Genomic DNA, 17,931 nt, shown 5'->3' with positions numbered 1-17,931 from the left:
ATTGGGAAAAAATTACAAATTGTGCAGTGAATACGGAGTGCATTGGAATTTGGTGTATGGCGGGTTTAATCAACTGAAACTAAAAATCACGGAAGCAATATAACGGAAGAATTAGTGTGATGGTAGAAATATGTATGTGTGTATTTGAAGAATGGATCACTGCAGTTTGCCGACGACGCGAGGAAACCAACAAGGGACATCTCGAGCGACGTGGCTGCCTAACACCTCGATGGAGTTTTTTGTTCACTTTGCCACATACGCGGTTAGTGTTTTTGTCTGTGTGCAGACGGCTATGTGCTGCACACTCATAGCTGATGGAGGGCCGCTTACAGAGGTAAACGACTTCTGTAGAGCGGAGGATGGTCTTCACTAAATGAAAACAAGGTACACAGATTTACTTTTTCTTCAATTTGGATACGTGAAAAACTCCCAAAATTTTGTTGGTCATGGGATCTTTCAATTCATAACAACAAGTGCCAACTTTTTTGTGAATGATCGCTTCAGAGTATTTTGGTGCGAGTTTTGCTGAAAAATCTTTTGCCTTGTCAGATAAGAAGAAATTGCGCTTTAGTATCGTTTCCCCCTCGGCAAAAGTGATTTCGCGGGTTGATTTGAGATTGTAGCTAGTTGAGTATCTATCGTAGGCGCGTTTCAAATTGATTCTCACTGCTTCATATAGATGCTGTAAGTCTTTAGGTAGTGTTTTGGGTTCAAAATGTTCCAAAGATTCATTTGTTTGCCGAATCATGGAGTATTCGTCTCCCGAACTGATGTAGTTTTTGCCAAAGTTTATGAAATACGGTGTATAGCCTGTCGATGTGTGGACGCTGTTACGGATTGCCGAGGCAATATGTTGCACTCCTTTATCCCACTCTTTTTGGCTTTTATCCGTGATCGATGCTCTGATGGCCGCTGTTATCACCCTGTTCGCTCTCTCCGTAGGATTGGGGGCTGGGTGGTATGCAGCCAGATTCCAATGCTGAACATTATACTTCTTTAAGAATCTTTCAAATTCTTTGGCTCGGAACTGAGGTCCGTTGTCCGAGATTAGAATTGAAGGTACACCGAACAACAAAAATATATTATTTTCAAGAAATGTTATGGTTGGGTTCGTTTTGGCATCTTTCATCACTTGGACCATAGTGAACTTAGAGAAAAAGTCTGTCACGACAAGGAGCCATGCATTTCCCGATTTGGATCGAGTTAGTGGTCCAACAAAGTCAACGGAAATCATTTCCCATGGCCGATTGCACATTTTCGGTTTTCCACAGGGAGGATTAGGGTGAGCGTTGTCTATTTTGGATCTTTTGCATACTAGGCACGACTTGCAGTATCGCATAACATCTGCGCTGATTCGTGGCCAATAATATCTTTGTGCCACCGCGTTTAATGTTTTTTCGAATCCTAAATGTGCTACGTCATGTGCGCTTTTAATAATAGGGACTCTCTCAGGACTTGTTGGGACATATTTCCATCTAAAAGTTGGATCATCTGATCGTGCCGCGTTAGACACAAATTTATAAATTTTGTTTTCCAACACCTTGAAATCTTTGTATTTTTCAGGGAATTTCAAAATCAGTTCTTTTAATTCCTCGTATGCTTTGTCTGTAAGAGAAGTCGAGATTGAGCTAATGGACCGGGAAAGTGCGTCTGCGCTTATGTTGTCTTTTCCCTTCGTATATTTGAAATCGATATCGTAGCCCTGGATTTTCATTGCCCATCGAGCGATACGAGGGCTTTTGCTGTCTATGGACATGGACTTTAGGAATGTCAAGCTCATGGCGTCTGTCAAAATCGTGAATTTTGTTGCTTCGACAAAATGCCTGAAATGTTCAATGGCCATTAGCATAGCTAAGCATTCCCTCTCTGTCGCGCTGTACCGGCGTTGTGTTGAGGAAAGTTTTTTGGAGAAGTATGCTATGCATTTTCTCTCTCCTTCTATCACTTGCGTCAGAACGGCTCCGACTGCTAAATCTGAGCTGTCTGTTTCGATTGTGAAAGGCAGTGTAAAATTTGGGTTCGCCAAGATTGGAGGGGACGTCAGAGCTGACTTGAGCATAGTTAGAGCTTTGTCTGCTGCTTCGGTCCATCTGAATTTTCCGTGATTCTTTTTAAGCAGGTCGGATATCGGAGCGACTATTTGGCTGTAGTTCTTGATACATCGCTGGTAAAAACCGGCGAGACCAAGGAGTCTTCTGATATCCTTAATAGTTTTTGGAGCTTGATAGTTCAAAATTGGCTCAATCTTTGAACTGTCTGCTGCAATGCCTTCTTCGCTTATTATGTGTCCCAGATATTTTACTGATTTTTGGCAAAATTTAGACTTTTCAATGCTGATTGTCAAGTTTGCTGCCCTTAATCGCTCGGCCACGATTCGCAGTAAGTGAAGATGTTCTTCAAAACTGTTTGACGTAATAATTACGTCATCTAGATAGACGAATACTCTTGGTTGCAAATCAAATTTCAATACTTTATTCATAAGCCGGCAAAGTGTCGCTCCACTGTTAAGTAATCCGAAAGGCATTGTTTTATACCGGTAGAGGCCCTTGTTGGTCCGGAAGGCGGTATAATCTCTTGATTCTGGTGCGAGGAGAACCTGATGATAGGCATCTTTCAAGTCTATAATAGTGAAACATTTAGATTTTTCTAGACGTTCTAAGATGTTCATCATGTTAGGGAACGGATATTCGTCTCGCTTAGTCATTTGGTTAAGACGTCTAGCATCTAAACATAATCTCCAACTACCGTTTGGTTTTTTAACTGGTAGTAGAGGGTTCACAAACTCACTACTACATTCCTCGATGGCGTCCATGTCTATAAGCCGTTGTATCTCTTTATCGACTTCTTGTTCTACTCTTGGGGAGTATTTGTAATTCGGTATTTTTTTTGGCTTGACCTCTGGAAGTATTTCTATAGAATGTTGTAGAAGATCAGTTCTTCCGATTTTCCCATTGTACGCTCGGGGAAAAAGTCGTACCACTTCTACTAATCGAGCTTTTTCGACTATACTTAGCTCGTGTTCAGTTGTAACACTGTCCATTGTTATTTCTGACGTTTCTGGTTGTTCTAGGGATGGGATTGACAAACTATCATCTGTCTGTGACTCCTGATAATTAGGGCGAGAAGTTTGATCGAGTGATATGCTGAAACTAATGCAATTCACGCTATTTTTGTGATACTGTCTGATGTTGGTTGAGCTATTTGCGCCCTGAGCATCAGTCAGTTTAATTTCTGTTCCTTGCCCTGTCATTGGCTTAATATCGAAAGCTCTCCAGAAATCATACCCACAAATTAAATCCTTCTCAACTTCTGGTATGACCACTGTGGGTATTATCACCGTTTTGTTGCCGAAAGTTATCGGTAGGTTCACATACCCTAAACAATTTAGTTGATCGCCATTTGCTGTTTGAGCTTTGAGGCTAAGTTGCTGAATTTTTAAATTCCAACGATTAATTAGTTTCATAGAGCTTATCACTGAAATACTTGCGCCAGAGTCTAATAAGCCGGTAATATTCGTACCTAAAATTTCAACATTAATATGTGGACATGAGCTTAAATTTAGGTTTACTACGAAGACTTGGTCAAAGTAGTTGTAATTGGGAATCTCTGTAGTCGTGCAAGGTTTTGGAGTGGTTTGATTCCCGCTAACCTCTCCAGACATTAGTTTTTTGACTCTTCCTTGTCTGGGTGCTGTTTTGGACAATTTTTAGTAGTAAAATTGGGTTCTCCACAGGCATAGCAGTATAATCTTCGTGGTTCTTGGCAATCTTTGCCAATATGACCAGAACTGTTGCAATTCCAACATTTTATTGGAGTACCCAGGTTTTCCTTGCTTTGCTCAAAGGATTCAGTGATAGGTTTAGTCTCCTGTCTCCTACTCTTCCCTTTGAATCTGTATTTTTGGCTACCGATCGCATTGACCACTTCAGCTTCCTCGTCACTGGTAGTTTCATTTTGTTCATCGCACTCAATTTGATGAATACTCTGAGGTTTTGTTGTTAAGTTTGTGTAAAGGTTTGGTTCTAATGAATCAAAATAGAAACAGTATTCTGCCAAAACTTGGATAGACGTAATTTGTGTGAGAGCAAGCCGACGTCTGTAAGAGATTTTTGTGTTGTCAAAGATCATTTTAAGTTTTCGAGCTTCATTCATCCTGTAGGATAAACTTTTGGATAACCGTTCCATGTCTGAAAGGTAAACACTGAAACGCTCATTTGATTTTTGTTTACGTTCGCGCATCTCATCTTCAATTGCTCTATCCTTGTTAGGATTTTCAAAGTTTCTCATCAGTTGATGGACAAGTTCTTGCCAATTGTGAAAATCTTCACAGTATGTGAAGTACCACTTCCTGGCTTCGCCTACAAAAAACATGTATGCTTGTTGGAGAAGTTCATCTTCACTAACTCGATTGGCTCTTGCTAAAATCGTTACTTGCCGTATGAATTCTGAAGCTGTTAGTGTTCTAGGACCAATTTCACCATTAAATTGGATTCCCCACTTCTCAATTTTAGTCCTTAAGTGGTGGTAATAATGAGATGCATTTGGTATGTATTGATGTGACTGAGGTTGGTGCTGAGGTTGTTCTTGCTGTTGGTCATAAGGTTGCCTGTGCTGATGGGCTTGATAATGTGGGGGTGGTGGTTGTGGTAAAAACCCCGTTTGCGCTTGCGTTCGGGATTGTAGTGGTTCATGTGATCGTGGAGTCTCACAAAAATTTACTGTCGTTTGACATGGGTAACCGGTATTTACTCCTATTTCCCTAAACCTTGGGTTTGCGTTTGGTGTACTGGTAGTGTTTACTCGATGTGGCGTAGATATTGCACTCCACTCATCGATGTAAGCTCTTACCGACTCCTTTATAGTTTGCTTAATAAAGCACTGTAAGTCGCTAAACCACTCGGGTCTAACTTCAGGAGGCATGTTGTTAGCTCTGTTTGTGTTATTACCGCTCGAATTTCTTCTATTTATCATTCCATTGTCCTCTTCCAAAGGAAAAGCAAGAGAGCCTGCCAAAAGATTATCTGGTTGGCTTTCAGTAAAATTTGTTCTCGGTCTAGCACCAGTTGGGAAACCGGTGTTCAGACTCAAATTTTGGAGATTCAAAATCTCTGGATTTGGTTGTGGATTTGGAGCATCATGCCTTAGGGCATATGTTGTTTCGATGGGATTTGTTGGTTTACCAATTTGAGTCTGCGATCCACCTAAGTTAGACGTTTGATCAAGGCCATTATCTTCTTTATCGATCTGTTCTCTCAAAGGAGAAAACGTGAGAAAATCCCATGGATCGAAAGATTGATTGTTATTCTGAGTTTTGTTTGCATTTTGTGACATGTTTGGATATTGGGTGTTTATTTCGTTTTGTACGGGTGTGGGAGAAAGTGTACCTATAAGTGCGTTGGATGAATCCCGATGAAAAGCAATAGATGGAGGTGGCCTTGAAAAATCTATTTGATTTGGTTCAACTGCTTGTGCTAAATCTTCTTCTCCTACGTTTAATCTTTCTATTACAGAAGACGGTTGTACTGTAGTAGGTGTCTCGTAAAATCTTTGATATAAATTAGTTACTTGATTTTCTAAACCAGTTCTCAATTCGGTATTTGATGTAGGAGCTCTGATTATCCTATTCATTAAACTGAGTAATCTTGATCTACCCTTAGACGTAACTTTAGATTCCAGATCGTCCGTGATTGATCTGATTTTCTGAATAATAAACGGTAAACTAGATTCAAGAGGCACGCTTGTTTTATAAACCGGATTGGTTTTTCGGTCTTCCGATAATATTTTTCTTAAACCCCGACGTTTTTGTGCAATTGTGCCTTCTACCGGTATACCGCGCAAAGAAAGTTCGTAATTCACCTCGTCTTCTTCGAGGTCATCTGCTCGATATTCGTACATCAGTGCAAATTTTTGGTATTAAATGTTAATATGAAAATATTCTGAATTCAGTTGCCTTAGTTCTAGATATGTAATATAAATTCAAAAATAATCAGAAATAATGGAAAAATAATAATGAAGTAATAAGAATGAAAAATAAATATGAAAAATAAATTCAAAAAAAATTTAAACGAAATAAATATATGCTAAATTCAAATTCAATAGTATTTCCAATCCAATATATTCGGTATTTCAATAAATATCAAGCGAACGCAAGTGAGCCTTAGGAGTTGGGCGCCAATATGTAACGTGATGGGGTACACTAGGAGAGTAACAGTGAGCCACGGAACTCAAAAACTAACCAACTTACTAAAAGTAGCCAACTGTTACAATCCTCAGCCTTTCTGCTGTTAAACGACCTCGCTTATGCGCCAACAGTTCTGAAGGAACTGTTGCGAAGTCGCACGTTCTGTTGCCCGGTTAGCGGTCTCAGGGCAGGTTAGGCGGACGCGATCCAATCTCGTAAATCAAAGCGGACGAACGATACTGAACTCAACCAAACCTCAATTTTGGTGAAACTAAACGTAACCGTGACTCAAGCTGATCTTACCAAATTGAGCTTCGCTCACATCAAGTCATAATTGCTCACAGACTAATACGAAACTGAATTTATGCATGGTTAACAATATTTGTATTCAAATAATCATTTGGAATTTGTTTGATTCATTTTTAGCGTGTGTAAGGGAACTAGAAGGTTCTAACCTGGTTTATGCTGACGACATGTTGACGATGCAGTGCGACAGATCTTGCCGCGTAGAGCGCAGTCGGTAGGCGTGGCGATTCGATGATGAAGGTTAGCAGGCGAACTGAAGCACTACCCCCAGCGTGGCAGTGCCAGTGGCGGGTGTCCGCGCGTGAACGCAGAAAATAATACACGCCGATGTTGCGACTTCGGAATCGACCAATAACGCCACCGATGGCAGCTCTCTCAGCGACTTGCTTGATGACGTAGACTTGTCGGTGTTGGATTCAGGCACTTTAGGAGGATGGAACGGATGGAAACGAGTCGATTTGATGACGACACTCGACTATCAGTCGAGCGGGTGGTGACAATCGTTCGGGCTTGTCCACTGGCTCAGAGTGCGGTACGGTGCACCCCTACGGACGAAAGCCGACCGGTGAGCACGGTCAACGACGAAGAGTTCTTGATCGAACGGAACGATTGCGTCCAATGGCTCAAGGCAGATGGCGGACTGCCCCTACGGACTACACATGCACTAAACAATCGAATGTAGGCGGGGGCCCTTGACTCAGGATCGTGGTCGATTGTCCCTACGGCCAACGTGGTCGGTGAGTACGACCGGTACAACAGTCCTCAGACCGTTGTCTTCGTCCTACATGAGATTGGGTCCAATTACTCGGAGATAATGGCGGGGATCCCCTACGGACACAGATGAGGTGGGGAATGCGCGGGGTAACCCACGCGGCTGAACGCTAATCGCGTTTCGGCTTCACCTCTGTCGACTTCTGTTTCCTCCTCCTAAATTAGTCCAAATCTGGAACTAGACAAAAAAACCCTCGTTCGAAGGTTTGTCCTTCGGACGAATTGAACACACACACGTGTATCTTAGCATGATTGTCGTCAGCCTAGCATACTTTGCTAATAGCATACCTGTTCTCAACACTGAATTCTCCTTACACTTTTCTTTGCCAAAATCGGCCAGTATTGCTAATTTGGAGCAGCTCTAATAAAGGAATTATTATTAATTAGATCTCACATAAATTCTTAGAAGGAATCATCCACTCACTATGATCCTTTTTAAATTTGATCACACTTGATCAGGTTCACTGTACACTTTGTATAGATTTTTGAACTGAACTGCTCCGCTCGAAAGCCAATTTGGAAAGAGCTTGGGTTCAAAGGGCAAGGTATCACAAAACCTTCTTTTGCGGACCGATTTCTAAAGGTCCAGCTCAACATTGTTTGTGCAACTTATGATAAGCGAGATAGATATATTTGCACCCTCGTTTGGTCGGGTAGCCGTTGCGCGATAATGCACTTTTGCGCAACATGACGGAACGTCACGTCTCATGTCACGCGACAAAAACAATTGGCTTCATTTTTTTGTAGCATGATTAGTTATGGTTACAGTTTTGAAGTTTACTCTTTTATGTCATCAGTTTTTGTTCCGGCGACCATTTCCAGCAAAATCTTGTTTGTCTTGTTTTGTCAAAGAATTTCAGTTCTTGAACCATTTGAGTGCGATTTGTATTTTTGGCCAACATTTGTACGAAGTGTGACCACTGTGCCTTTAGGCAACTAGCAATAAATGTGTGAATTGTGATGAAGTTGACAGATCTACATCGGGCTGGGCACAGCTCTGAAGGAGAACGAGGTTCGGCTGGCGAGGTTCGGCGCTGCTGAGGCGTGGGCGGAATGGTGACCTCGTGCCTGGTGCGGCGATTCGAAACGCGTGACAATGTTGTTACTTGGTACTTATTTGATAGTGGCTCCTAATGAGAGGGAACTAGGTAAGTCATAGTGGTGCGAAAGTTGCTTGCTTTGCAAGTACGCCAATTATCAGCGTTGGGGCGCTTTCATGGTAGGTGGAGCATACAATTAGTCGCTGGGAAATATCGTTTTGCAAAATGGAAATAATTTGTCGTGAGATAAATAGAAGGTCGATAAGTTGTGTATGGGAGTGAATTGACTAGTTAGTATTACGCACTTTTTTTAGTACATTTCCTTCTAAATCTATAGACAGATGATTGTACGAAGGCTTTCCATATACAAGCTGGTCAATTTTCTTTGAAAGAAGAATTTCTTTCTGGGACAGATCCTGCTTGTCAGCTTCCTTTGCCTTTGATCATTCAAATACTCTAAGCCCTCGGTAGAATTCGAATCTATAATATTCATCAAGATCTTGCCGAAAAGCAGCGCGTTTACTTCAACTCCACGCTTCGAAAGCACTGAAAATGACAAGGTTGCATTTTCGCTCAGCGTGAACAACTTGAAGTCCAAGGCATTACATCGAGATAATCTTGAGATTGAAACGAGTTCAGGACGACGATTGCGAAGTTCAACGACCGTCAGTCGATGACAGACGAGAATGGCTTATGACTGATATGTTTTGGCGTCTCGAAGAATATGGACTATAGCACAGCCTCCTGGAGATCACCTCAACTGACAGTATCGCAAATCGACCACGTTCTGATGAATGGACGGCACTTCTCGGACACAACCGACGTCAGAATCTATCGTGGTGCTAACATCTATCATGGTGATTCTTGTGATGGTGAAAAACCGTTCAAAACTCATCCATCATCAACGATTTACGGTACCGGCGCCCGTTTAGGATTTCGCGTGTCCGAAACAACCATATGCCGCCAATTCATATGCATAGCAGCAGCGTTGCCGAATTAAGGCGAGCTCGCTGGATCCAGTTTTGAAGACTGCTGAGAACTGTCAAACCAGCCGATTATTGCGCTGCCGAAAGCTTTTTCGTATGCGTAGAACGAAGTTCAAAGAACAAGTGGATTGACGAGGAGTAACAAGAGGTTCAGAAGGAGAGCAACACTGCAGCACGCTACGTGACAAAACGTGAAACAATATACGCTGAAGCGAATACAGCATAGCTGCCTATTTCGGGATGAAAAGCACCGCCTGGAAGAGGTGGAACGCCGAGAGATAGAGCTGCTGTTCACAGCAAACGTGGAAGCTCTACCAAGAGCTCAACGTATCCCTCAAAGGCTTCGTGCAGCGGCTGAAACGTGCGAGCATAAGGATGAGAGCATCTTGACGGACGGATGCCAGATTATTGAAAGATGGAAGCAGTACTACAATGAACACCTGAATGGCGCAGAGAACGCATTCACAGAGCGTCAGAACAGCCAAGGTGATGGTTACGTTAGCAAAGCGGACAGTGAAAACCAACCAACTCCCCCGATGGTATAAATTCTAGGGCCCGGAGAAGATGGCCGTTTGCCAGCATCTGGGAGACGGAGTATCTACCGGAGGAGAGGAAGCAAGGCGTTTTATGCCATATCTATGAAAAAGACGACAAACTGGAGTGAGTATCATGCAATCGCCGCCACTAGAATAGCACTCTATCTTCTGTCGTCTATCTTAGTGATGGCAAACGTATGGCAAAGCCTCCATAAATGTCGTAAGCACCATATTTCTATGCACCACCTGTTCATCAACTTCTAGACGGCAAACGGCAGTACTGCCCGTTCATACGAGAACAGCTTTTGCAACACTGATTTAAGCAACGATGGACGGGCCAACTCTTCAGTTCCTTCGAATCCCACCGTAGACTACGATACGGTAATCGATTCCATGCCTGCTGTTCAATATTGCGCTAGAAGGTGCCATGTAGAGAGCTGGCCTTGATAATCGAGGTGCGACTTGTATGAGATCCAGCTAGTTACACATTGTAATACACAATGAACAAAACGTTTATAAGACCGGTAGCCATCTACGGGCATGTTATGCTATGCTGGCATAGTATGCTCAGAGAGGACCTACAAGGCTCGCATGCCGGTTACTTAGGACGTTCTTCGACGGCATGCAGGAGAACGGTATGCTGGCGATGGAAAACCTAGAGCTCGTCCAATTCTACGGTGAACCCCAGTATCCCAAAGATGTCTAAAGCTGGAAGGATACGCTGGGCAGGGCATGTTGTAATAATGCCGGAAAACACCACTGTAAAGATGGTGTTCGCTTCGAATCCAGTCGGAACAGGAAGGCGTGGAGCTCAACGTGCTAAGTGGATTGATTAGGTGCACCAGGAACAGGTGAGCGCAGGATGCAGCCGGATGATGGAGAGAAGCGGCCATGAATCTAGTGAATTGTTGAAATATTGCTTGGTGACTGCTTAGATATTTGTATTCTCCTAAATTCAAGATAAAACACCAGTCACAATGCGATTTACCTTCCAATCTGACCCAGACAAAAGCGGTCACAATCTCCCCGAAAGTGAAATCATCTCTTCCGTTTCGACGAACACTACCACGGGCCAAGTCCGACGACCGCAGTCAGAATGCAGCACTTAACCTATCATCTGCGGACAATCATCGGACTGGTAAAATTCATTACACTACAGAGCAAGCTGGAACCAACAGTATTCTCATCATTTCGGAAAGTTGTGGCTGGAGCTGGAGTTCATTTGAATTCTCAGCCAAACCGCCCCCCCTGCCACGGATCCAAACCTGCATCCAGGTCACTTCGGACATCGTCGCGTTGTCAAGAATACAATAATGACTCCTACCAGCAAAACTACAATTCACACGACCAAATTGCCGCTGCAGATGGGAAAGACGCCAACCAAAATTGTTCATCGGTACGAATTGTAGGGGGTGGTTGGACAAAATGATGCGTTTGAATGGTTCTCCACTAACCAGCAGAAGAAATGGGCAATTTGTGACAGTTTCCCCCCTTAGTCAATAGACTACACCAAAAGGTGGCACTTTTTTCCATCAGCGCCTGGCACCCACTCATCGGACCGGCCATTGTTCTTCAAATCGTGTGCCCGCTGCGAGTTGAGCCACTAGTATTAACATATAATTTCAATATGTTTTCATGTAAATTTAATTAGCTCATTTACATTGCTTATTTTTGAAGCTCCAACCGGGAGGGGGAATTGAAACAGAGGACACAAGACCGACCACCACCACCATTGGTTGGTCATGCCGGTGATGATGAACAGCGGCGAAGTGTGACCAATCTCGCCATAGGCAACCTTACGGTGACCCTGAAGTGCGGTTAGATTTGAGGACAAGGTGGCAGTTTCAAATTCAATTTATAATTAGCGAGTTGGATTGATAATTGATTTAAAGGCTTGGATTGTCCAAATAGAGACAAACGTTGAGGCCAAGGTTACCGATGTACATTTAAAGTGCAAATCACAAGTTCCCTTCATTGCTCATATGATTTTGATGCTGTGACAAAAATGATTAGAGTTGCGCACTTACATATTGCGTATTGTCACAGTGAGCTTGAGCTTGAGCTTGATTGGTCACCCGTGGTTGCTACTTCAGTGTCGCCAGATCAGCTGCACTTACACGAGGAACCATTCAGATGACTGCTCGGGCCTAACATACAACCTCAGTGTATAAGTGCTGGTGGTCTTCTATTTTTAGGCAACAATGGCGCCTGCCACTTTAGAATGCAGCTCAATTATGGGAAGGAGAGAATTGACGTTGCATTTGAAACTGGCTCACTGTAGACCGGATATATCCCTCATCTACCCCAGTTTATGCGAGAGGATTGGGGATAAGGCAATTTTATGACAGAAAGGCTTGATTTTGGTTAGCAGATTGCCTGTGTATCAGGCGTTTTATGTTCCCGGCTGCACTCTTGAATCTTTCAACAATTTCGGTCAAAGAATCTGTGCATTTGGTTAAGAATGTAATTTAAAAGGTTACTGAAAGACTCTTTGATCTCTTTCTTACTTTTGTCATCTGCAAATGTATACGTCGTTTTATCCGTCCAAGTGAGTTGATGAACGTTGATGAACTATCCGAATAACGGCGCCGCCCAAGTTCTTATAGTTTGTTGAAATGGGGAATTAATGTTAGAGTGTAATGATTGTTGCTTCTAGAGACCGAAAATACCTCTGCATCTTCACAATCACCACGGGAAGGGTGTTTATTATTGAGAGAGGAAAAGATTTGGGAGTCACCATTGGTCGGTGATGCGATCCATGGATAAGGAGGAAAAATACGACTTATACTTAGAGCTAGTTTCGCATTTTTTGTCTCGAGAAATTTTTGGTAGAAGATTTAAAAAAAAGTCAACATCCAGAATGTCGAACCTTTCAAAAAATGTTCTAGTTATGTCTAAAAGAGACAAATTAATGTATTTTTATAGAGCTACACACTTAGCTCAAATCACCGAAGTCGGTAATTTATTTACCGAAATCTCAACAGCTGAACGGTCGGTTATCAGTTCGGTAAACGAACCGATTACCGAAATTTCGGTAATTTGAATTTTTGAGCGCAGCTGTCAAAACTACCGTATGTTCGGTAATTTTTACCGAAAAATTGTAATCCATGACCACCGGTTGGTTTTTCTCCTGCTTCTAATCAGCAGCATAAAAAATAGACAAAATATCACATAATCATCCTTATAATTTTTATTCCATCTATATGATTGTTAAGGCTACACGGGAGACCGTGTTATTTTCCCTATCTATTGTCTCACTCTAACAATTATCATCAAAACTTTGTGGAAGCAAATCTCGAGTTTTAGTGAACCGATGAAGCTGAAAATGTATTGGGTTATGCACTACATATATAGAATCATAGTGATACATTTTTCGCATCGATAATTGAAGTGGTTCTCGAGATTTGCTTATTCAAATGGATACGGTGATTATGATGACGTCCCGTGCGGCCTTAAAGCAGATATTAATTTACGTTTGAGCTGCATTACGACACGGGTAGTTCTGGGAGCAAACAAGTCTTAAGATAGGGTCATTGTTGTTGTTGCGGAAAGCTGGCTGCGTTGCTACCAATCGGACAAATCGGAAAGGTGGTTGTGCATGGTGGTTCCTAGCAGCCGTACTGCAAATAATTTTGTTTACTTCTATATAAAGCATTTAAATATTATTATCTCATCTTCATCGTAATAGTTTCTACGCAAAATGTTTGCAGCTTCCAAAGGCCAACCAGAAAAAAAACACATGACATGGTGTTCTTGTCAATTTGCAGATTTACCGATTTCGGTAAACTAACAGATCGATTACCGAAACATCTGTTAAATGTTTCACCGTTGTCGGTAATTCTGGGGAATTACAGACTCCTCCGTAAAAATGATGACAGATTCACGTCAATTCACCGAAATTCAGTAGTTTTGCTGTCAAAAACTGCTTGATTACCGAACCATCTGTAGTTTAGTGAATTACAGACCAAATTCGGTAATTTTATTTACCGAACTCTCACACTCTGTTTAAGTGTGTATACAAAGTTTGTTTGAATATTACATAAAAGTAACGCTGCCATGAAAAAATCTAATATCATAAGCATGAAACGAGCTCACCAGTTGGTAATCCATCCTAGACTGAACACGAATATCTTTTCGCACTCACACAACGCGAACCGTGAAACTTCTCTGCAACCCGGAAACGAACCGTCTTTCTTGGGCTTTCCGAAGTACTGCCTACGCAAAACTATCCGAATAAACACTCTGTAAACCGGGTGTTTCTTCGGATAAGTTAGTGTATCTGCCCAAGTCAATCCGTTTTTCTCTTATATTTCAAATATTTCACAATGAATAAACGCTGATCGCATGTCCAATCCGTGTATAATTATTAGCTACAGAATGCATACCAATGAAAAAATGAAGTTTGGTCATATTGGCGCTTTCAGCAACTATGCGAATATAGGCAATCCCTAGGGCAATCCAGTGTATGTTTCACTTTCTTGATTGGAATTTCTTTTATTTTTTTCATCAAAAAAAAACTTCGTTCTTCACGATTTCCACACGGAGTTTTTATCAGGATAGTTTTTAGGAGTAACTAAATAAATTCCTCCTGTTATTTCATCAAACAGAGGCGAATGACACTAGTTAAGCCTTTAAAATAAATAATAATAATAAGAATAAGAATAATAATTTCATCAAAAATTTACCCAGAAATTCTCCAGAAATGCCCAAACGAATTGTTCAAAATTTCTTCCAGCAATCAAGAATTTTTTTCTTGGAGCTTTTGGAGGGATTTCTGAGAGACAATCGAAAAGGTTTTTTTAAAAGAAATCCTAAAGTGGTCACCGGTTAAACTCTTCGATGAATATATGTCGAAGTACTGCAGAAGAGAATTCTTTCAATAATCTTTGATCTTCTGGACCTTTGAAAACATAAAATGGAGGATGAAACTATAAAAAAAAATATTGGATAAAATACCAAACAAATCTCTTCTTTGATTCCTGTAAAATTCTTTGGAATCCCTAAAGGAATATGTATTAGATTAAATTGAAAAATAACAGCAATCATTGATAGACAATTTCTTGGAGAGAAACCTTTGATGAAATTAAAAAAAGACATGGAAAACCATCAATAAAGCTAGAAATCCTTGTAAGAAACTGCAAGGAAAATCTGTAGATATAATCTATGAGAAATCACAGAGAGATGGAGGAACTTCAGGAATATTTTCTGGACCAGATAAATGACCAGGAGAAGCTCCCAACAAATTTTCTGGATTTCGGGGGATATCCCATAGAAAATTCGTGATGCGATCCATGTGGACATGACTGACATGTCAGCTGTGGACATGATTGAATATATTACTGAAAAAAAAAACTTCTGGAGGAATTCTGGAAGGAGACCCTCGAAAAAAATTAGATTGGTGTCTTATATTTGTATCAGAAAATCCTTTAAGGATTCAGTTTTATTAGAAAACCCTAAAATTTTGCGCATTTTTTTAGAAATATTTCAACACACCTCCTAGAATAACAAGAAGAAGAGTTAGGGTAAGTGTACCAGTTATGGACATAGTGGTTCCCCATTTCGCCATACGTGATAACTTTAATGTCTCCAAATTTTGGAAACTTTTGTGTGTTGTAGTAGTTAGATTTAAGATATATGTTAAATCATTCAAAAATATTTAAAATGTGAAAGTTATCAAAATCTGACATATGGCCAAATAGGGAACCACTATGGCCATAACTGGAACACTTTCCCTACTGGAAAAATCTCAAAAAGAAATCTTGGGTGCGTTCTTCTTCCCTGTGGAGATTATGGAAAGTATCAACGTTGTACTAGGATTTCCTGGATCAAATTCAAGGGGGATTTATGACAAAAGTTTCTGGAAAAATTCCGGATGCTCTTTCTTCGTGTAATAATAAACGCAAGAGGAGACGATAAAGAAACTCTGAAATGTCTGGGATTTCACTAAAAGCATGCTTTCACTAGAGATACCGAAAGACTTAATCGCTTGGATTTTATTTTTCAAGCAAAAGGGTACCGAAATTATTGATTAAATTTTGTTTTCGTTTCATTAAAATCTCAACCTTGACACTTTTTACCATGTTTGACGTTCATTTAGTCCGATTTTAATACAATTATTTCATTTCGAAACAACTCAAGACGTTTAGCGTACTGCAATTTTCTATGAAAGTTGAAAATGGCGCTGGAATTATAACTCATACACAGTACATGTTAGCAAAAACAAAAACTTTTTTGTGTCTAATACATTCCTTGTTATTATGGCTCCAACTTTCAGGAAAAATACCCCCTTCGGAAATCTTACCATCAATCAAATATAGCTGAAGGTCCCAAAATAGCCAGGAATGGCTTATAAAATATGAGGTTTGATGATCCCATTCAGGCAAGAAAAACCAAACTAGTCAAAGAATTCTTCCTGGGATTTTTTCAGTAAATCTTCCATTGCATGTTTCACTTCCTTTGTTGGAATTCTATAAACAAATGTGTTCTTTAAAATTTCAACCAGGAGTTTAATCGAGATATTTTAAGGGATTCCTTCTGAAATTCCATTGAAAATTTATCCAGAATTTTTTCAGAAATGTGCAAACGGATTCCTCAATATATTTGTTCAAAATTTCTTCAATGATTTTATTCAAAAATTTCTCAGGAATTCATCTAGAAACTTTCGGAGGAATTTCTGTAAAAAAACCTTAACTAATCGCTGATGAAGATTTCAGAAAATTTTCTGCAAAAGAGAACTCTTTTAAAAATCTCTGACCTTCTGGACCTATAAGAAAATTTTGAAAGATATTGTAGATAAGGATGTTAAATTACTATTGGAAGACATTTCGAACAAAACTCTGCAAAACTTCCTGCAGAATGTTCAATCTCTGGCGGAAGCACTAGAAAAAATAAGAACAGAAATAATTTCAGAAATCGCAAGAATAATTTCTCAAGCATTTCTTGGAGTGAACACTGAGATGAAAATTGAGAAAAAAAACATGGAAAATTTGCAACGATATAGGAATTTTTTGTGAGAAACTGCATGGACATTCTGCAGATAGATTTCTTGAGAAATAAGTTGAGAATACCTGGAACAAATCTTGGAGAAACTGCATGAAGAATCACTGGACCTTAAATGACAAACTTTTTCCAGAGTTTCCAACAGAATATCTGAAAATGTTTATTCGAAAACCCGGGGTGAGCTTTGCTCATATTCCTAAAAATATTTCTACAGAAATCTTCCCTAGAGTAACAAGTAGATAATAATTACTGGAAATATCCTCGGATGAAATCTTGCGACAATGCTTTGAGGACATTATCGAAATTATTAGGGTTGGGAAAATTGCCTGGATCAAATTGAAGAGAGATTCTTGATGCTTTTCGTCAAGTTGTCTGTAAATAAATGTATAATGAACCTGTGGAGTAAATGCTTCTGGAACTCAAGAGCTCCTAGGAATTCACTTAAGGCATGCTTTCACGTATCATGCCTAAATAGTAAATTGCTTACTCAAAGTTTTTTTTAGCTATAGGGCTCAAAAACTTGTGATAAAATCTTGTTTCCGTTAAACAAAACAATAAAGCGTGTTTTTGCTACTACTTTGACCTTTATTCCCGCTCAAATACAGGCTATATCATAATTGGACTTTGATTTAAAAACTTTCACTTAGTGGACAAAAATGCCACAGGGGTTTAACTCTTCAACACTGGGGCTGTTCCTATCAGACATCCCGGAATAGACACTTGAGTTAAAACCAATGGGTTTGACAAAATCTCAAGAAACGAAAAAAAATTGTTTTTGACCCTAAACCAACGAAAAGTATTTAATAATGAAGTAAACATGTATAACTGACCTAAACTTAAGCATTTGCTATTAAAATTGGGACAGGGCTTTTAGGACCCTATTGACATTTCATATATATGAAAATTGTTTCAAGACTTCTCACAGCATAATGTTTTATTACAATCTGTCAACAACCTGAAGAATCAATTTATCATACTCTTGATATCAGAAATCATTGAATGAATTCTTAAAATGATATTAGGAGAATTTATTCAATTGATATCTTCAAGATTAAAAAAAAACTAAAATACAGTCACAGAAAGATAGCAAGCATTGAATTTGTAACTTATTG

At 40.2% G+C, this 17,931-nt stretch overlaps 2 long non-coding RNA genes across 2 annotated transcripts in view; both read right to left on the bottom strand.

The window, feature by feature from the left end:
- The window catches only part of LOC110679507, a 259,908-nt gene that overhangs the window by 151,979 nt on the left and 89,998 nt on the right, over positions 1-17,931 (bottom strand). The window lies entirely within an intron of this gene.
- On the bottom strand, positions 6,132-7,960 carry LOC110679510. Its single transcript, XR_002502542.1, has 3 exons — positions 7,683-7,960; positions 7,547-7,619; positions 6,132-7,469 (listed from the first exon to the last, which is right to left on the bottom strand). It is a non-coding gene; the product is annotated as an uncharacterized LOC110679510 (long non-coding RNA).

The sequence above is a fragment of the Aedes aegypti genome, chromosome 3, assembly GCF_002204515.2.
Source record: "Aedes aegypti strain LVP_AGWG chromosome 3, AaegL5.0 Primary Assembly, whole genome shotgun sequence".
Taxonomy (NCBI): Eukaryota; Metazoa; Arthropoda; class Insecta; order Diptera; family Culicidae; genus Aedes; species Aedes aegypti.
This window is presented reverse-complemented; position numbering and strand designations above follow the sequence as displayed.